The following is a 5,931-nucleotide window of genomic DNA, read 5'->3' as shown; positions in this document are numbered from 1 at the left end:
TCATTCGTGGAGCTGCCATTTACTATTAACTTTTCTGACACATTAAATTTTTTGATTTTATGCCTTGTGGCCTGGTAGTTCTTTGACACCCACTTCCAATCATACCATGGATAAAGCTCCCTGCGTTCTCTCCCTTGCAACATATTTAGGTAATCTACAAACCGTTTAACTTAGTAATAATAATAATAATAGCTAATCTTTATTGAGGATGCCAACATCACAAAAAAGTGGTTTACAGAGGGGTCCTCTAAAAGTAACTAAATATAATATAATTACTTAAAAAGAAAAAGAATACAAATCGAAAAATATGAAGATAAAACTACATTATTTGAAAATTAACATGCGAAAAACGAAACTAATTAAAATAGTGCTTTCTTGATACCACGCTTAAATTGGCTTAAGGTGGGCACATCTCTCAGGGAAAGGGGTAAGGCATTCCAAACGTCCGCTGCAAAATTTATTGTTATCCAACTTGGCCTTTCTATGCAACTTCCACTTTTTATTCAGTTTCCAAATTATTAATATTACATTGAGTGAGCTGTAAATAACCACAGCTAGTCTAAGGTGTGTCAGTCATTAAGATGAGATAACTAACCTATCTAAGCAAATTGCCTAAACTAAATTCGATTCAGCATTAGGAAATACCTAAAATTACACATATTTTACCACCCATAAGTACCAGTGGGTTGAAAAGAAAATTATTGAGTAAAAAGCTTGTTTACTACATTATTATTTACATTATATTACTTTTGTTAAGATATTTTCAGTATGTAAGTAATTGTCTTTGCCAGGATCCCAAACAAAATATCGTGGAGTTTTGTTCAAAATTGGTTTTATGGTCCACTGCAGGTCTTAAAGATACGCAAAAAAAAATATTTTAAGTTTATAATGGTATCAAATCTATCCTTCTTCCATATAGCTTCAAATCGGTAGGCTACATTTCTGGGAAGAGACCTGGAAACCAGTGTAATCTTTATTTGCGTTCTTCATGAACCATTTGATCCTTAAAAACAAAAACAACAACAACTGAAACAGGTGGTCTCAAAAAGTGGAAGCAAAAGCTGAAACTATGAATGCTTGATGGCTTTTTCCTGAGCGCTTCTTAAGAGATAGAAATAACACTGTCGACAAGTTAAACTGAAGCCGTGAGCTGGCTTCCCGCAAGTTATTTTTTCTGATTATTTGTTCTGGAGAAAATAAAATTTGGCGAGTCGTGCCAGGCCTGCTCGCTTTCAAATGAGGTTGTTTACCCAGCCATTCACTGAGGACAGTTAAAAGATCAGTGCCTTAAAGAATTTTGTATTGTGACCCCGCAAAATTTGTATTGGCATATCACAATTTTCATGCATTGTGCACCAAAATTATTCTGAGACTAAAAAAAAGGGAGGATTCCAAATTGAGCTAAATCGCAAATTGGAATTATTGGTGTTCCAAAGTCTTTATGGCAAGGCAATATGCACTTCCACTATATGTGTAGAATCACTTTGATGCGCTAAATATTGCCGAATCGTAAGTACCACAGGAAACTTTTGGTTATTTCCATTCTGAGAATAATATGGGGAATTGTTTTTCATGTCTTGCACAACTTTGGGAATAACCTGGGGAAATGTCCCCTTTATTTTTACAACTTTGGGAATTACATGAAAACATGTTCCCATTTAATTCACAAGATTGGGAATAACATGGGGAATGCTGCGGTGTTATTCACAAGATTGGGAATTACATGGGAAATGTTCCCATATTTTTCATAACTCTGGAATAACATGGGGAAGTGTTTCCATATTATTCGCAAAATTGGGAATAACATCACAGGTGGCCCAAGCTCTGTCACAGGCTCTTTCACAGTGAATAATTAAAGAGTTTGTATAGTGGTTTAGTTAGACTTGCTTTTGAGCTCCGTAAATGTAAAGTTGTGTGAAATAATCAAAGAAATAAAGTCTTACCTTCATAGAGAGTAGTCTGTTGTTTCCCTCGCGATTTCAGGCTGTTTTGATGTGTTTTAGCTTGACGCCCTAACTCATCATTGCACGGTGAGATTGGCTAGATCTGCATTTAATGCCAAAGTCAAAATGTTGAGACATGTAAATTTCCTATCTACATCTATCTTGGAGACTTTTTACTATAGGATAGTTATTCCAAGCGTTCTATATGGAATTGTGATTTGGGGGTCTGGACCCAAGCTTAAAGATCTAGAAATGATTCACATCAGGGCTGCTAGGCTGATTCGTTAGTTACCAAATAGTTTTAAGGATACTGATGTACTTTCTAAGGTTGGCTGGATGCCTTTAGAGTATTCTTATAAGCTCCGTATCTTAACTATCACATATAATGTTTATTATAATTTAGGGTTGCGGGAAATTAATGGTTTGGTGACCAAGAACTTTAACAGCTATAACCTAAGGAAATCCCTGAATGTTGTACTTAATAGGCCCAAAACCGAACTGGGTCGTAAGTCCTTTGCTCATAGATCTGAAGTAGCATGGAATGCTCTACCAGATAATCTTAAAGATTCTCCAAAATTATCTATTTTTAAATATAACTTAAAACAATCCAAACAAACTGTCACGAATATTAATTTTGAAAAGGGAGGTAATGTTATACAAAACATGAAACCAAATTTTCACTATTACTAAAATTTTATGGTTAACTTAATTTATTCAACTTATAATTTGTATCATAATTGTATTTTATATAATTATAGACTGATTACTTTAGGCAGGTCCGCATCAGCTGTAAAGTTGCTTAAATTTTAACCTGCGTTATCAAATATAATGTATGTATGTATAAATTCTGAAATCTGAGTGGCCACCCGACTCGCTATTCTTTCCATAATAGATATATGTCAGGTTGTAAACAAAATAACACAAATACATGTACCTGTCTTGTTAGTTTTTTTAACGACTGGTGGCAGATGATTTGTACTAAAACAGTTTATTGCCTTTCGATTTCTATTCTCGAGCTCAAAATCTGATTGTTAAATAGACTACAACATCGAGAGAAAGGCCTTTTAATCGCAGCTGTTTGGCACATTTTTTACGATTGTGCACATTTGATCAGTGAAAATATCGGATGCAATGCAAATCTGCTACCTGGCCTAATCGTGTATCTCAGGCAGAACACAGGCAGCCCAAGCTCACTACTAGTAAAGCAGACGTAACTCTTGCCGTGTTGCGCAACGTTTTATATTCATAAAGGTTTGTATCGGATGTTATCGGTTTGTCTTAAAAGAGAGGAAAAAATGTCTTGTTTTGAAATAAATAAGCGTTTTTCTTATTTTTGTTTCCCCCTCAGGACAAACCAAATTTCAACACAACATCCTTATAAAGCGGGCAGAAATATCCTTAGGTGAACTGTTTACATGTTTGTCTTTTCATTTTAGACGTCATTTTACAAGGGCTTAAGGAAGCTATTGCGCAGTTCAAACGCCAGTCGCAAAGTCTGAGACAGGTGGGAAACAACTGTTGTCAATATTTTCGAGGGTTTTAAGGCAAACCGATAACATCCCATACAAACCTTTATAAATATAAAACATTGCGCAACACGGTAAGAGTCACGTCTGCTTTTCTAGTGGTGAGCTTAGGCTGCCTGTGGGCAGAACGGACAGAGGTGTTCTCTGGGTACTCAAATATTTTCATAGCCGGCATGAGGCTCGATCACGATGCTGATATTGAAACCACCGCAGATTATGCTTCGTGCCTTAGTCCTGTCTCTAATACAAAGGATTACTCACAGCTTCTTTGCTTGGGTAATAAAAATATTTACAATACATGAAAATTTGGTCAGGAGAGTATATTTTTCATCTCTAATGTGAACAATCAAAGAAAAAGAAAAGCAGAAAATGGCGATAAATCGATCTCAAACAAAACGGCTCGAAACCGAATTTGCTGATCAGGCAAACTTCCGTAAGTATCCCTAAAGTTGCAAAACTAAGGTGCACCTGCTTCAAGAGCTGTTTATCTTTTTTCTCTCTAATATCTTTGTAGTCACGTATGATGACCGAAGAAAAATTTCGTTGCTAAATTTGGCTGAATGCAACTGAGCATAAACAGATACGCGATATGAGTTTAGCTCTACCATATCGCGATCGCATGACGTCACGGTTTTTTCCCGGCACGACACAAGATAAGATCACGTAAGAGGTGCTTTCCTTTATCTCGATCCCCAGAATCAAGTTTCAATCTTTTTCACATTTTTCAGTCCCTCTAAATAACAGAATCTTGCAAAAATTCTCTTTTCGTCTCGGAGCTTTGAGCAAAGTCAATAATATTACGAACGCGGGGCAACAATGTAGATTGATTGATTGTTTTGACAATCAATTTTAAAATAGACCTGACCCTTAATACATACGACCTCATTTATATAAAACTGTTTCAAGATGTCTCTGGTGGAGAAGAACATTGTTGGGTCGGAAGTAGTGGAAATTGGCTTGGGCTGGCTCCAACCTACTGTGGATAGCTTCAAGAGACACCCACCTTGAAATACGCCGGCGTTTGAATTCAAGAAGTCATATCTAAGACCGGCTGTCGCAATTGCTGAACAAAGATGGATATTGCATGAATCAATCATTTTCTGAAGTTACCATTACAACATTACATTTCGTTTTGTGTTTTAATTTCTAAAACTTGTCCTCATAAAGGTAATTAAGGGTCACAGCAAAAAAAAAAAAAAACAAAAAAACAAACAAACAAAAAAACGGCAATTCTGAAGGCGTTGTTTATCATCTTATCCAAACTTCTCCTTATCCCTTTGACAGCTAAGAGTGATTGGCATATAATTTCTCCTTACAACATCATCCCCAAATTGCACATTAAGGTCATGATCATGAGAATCAAGGAAATGATCGCCAATTAAAGAAGCTCTTGATTGTTAGCCAAATTCTCCCCATCAGCACCCTTGGAAATGCATAGAGAACAGTATGGAGAATATGCACACTGATGTTAGGATGTAAAGGTTTAACTATCACATGTCTATTTAGGGGATGTCGCCACACTGGAGACGAGTAAGCTCGGTCTTGATTAATTGTGTAATTTGTGCCTTTTGCAAACCTATCGACGAGGCAAAGAATTATCAGCTGGATATCTTTCTCCAATCGGTCGGTATCACTGAGTCCATGTTATAAGAAAGTCTATCACTTGCTGGTTACACAGCATAGATAAATAATAAAGATAACATTGGGATGTATGAGGCCATCTGCCATCTCCGGCTGATAAACTGAAGCGTTTTTATCACTTGCGGTTGCAAAAACTACCCTGTGGTGCCTTCAGTGGCAACAAAGTGGAAACAGTGATGAATACTCTCGTCGATAACTCAAAGGATTTTTTGCAGAGACTTGATGATACAACGTCAGGTTAAAATTATGCAAGACGCCTGGATCTGGTGCTTACACAACCAGTCTACAAATAAAAAATCAGCAGTTCTTTACCTTTTTTTTACAGTTTTCGTTACAACATTCAATTACTCTGCATACTTGTGAGCCGTAAATTTCGCAGAAATTGACCACTGTACTATTTCAGTATTATGCTGAGTTAAAAGAGTAATTAACTTTTGAAGAGACGACCTTTGCCATAAGGCTGCAATTAAAACAAATACAGAAAGTAGTGCCTAATGAAAGAATTCAGACGCCTACGTCTCTTTTTCAGACTTGGTACTTTTAGCAGACTAGCTGAAAGAATTAATCAGCGAAATATCATCCTAGATTCGAATATGGGTGATTCGTTACATTATTTATGATAACAATTTTTTTTTTCATATTCCTGTAAAGGGAAATAAAGAACGAACTGCATGTGCCTCGTTACTGACGTGTACCCTCGTAGGTCAATTGTGCGTAACTTATGTCTGTGAGGGAAGGTCTCACAACTATCGTGGAGGCCTGAATTCGTCAAGGTGAGTTACGGTCTGTCTTTTTCTTGCAGTTATTTTAACTGCTGCAGT

General features: G+C 36.5%; 1 pseudogene; it reads left to right on the top strand.

Moving 5' to 3' along the window:
* Nucleotides 1–1,682: 1,682 nt before the first annotated feature.
* LOC148719457 (uncharacterized) lies at nt 1,683–5,794 on the top strand (annotated as a pseudogene).
* Nucleotides 5,795–5,931: the final 137 nt, after the last annotated feature.

The sequence above is a fragment of the Stylophora pistillata genome, chromosome 12, assembly GCF_964205215.1.
Source record: "Stylophora pistillata chromosome 12, jaStyPist1.2, whole genome shotgun sequence".
NCBI lineage: Eukaryota > Metazoa > Cnidaria > Anthozoa > Scleractinia > Pocilloporidae > Stylophora > Stylophora pistillata.
This window is presented reverse-complemented; position numbering and strand designations above follow the sequence as displayed.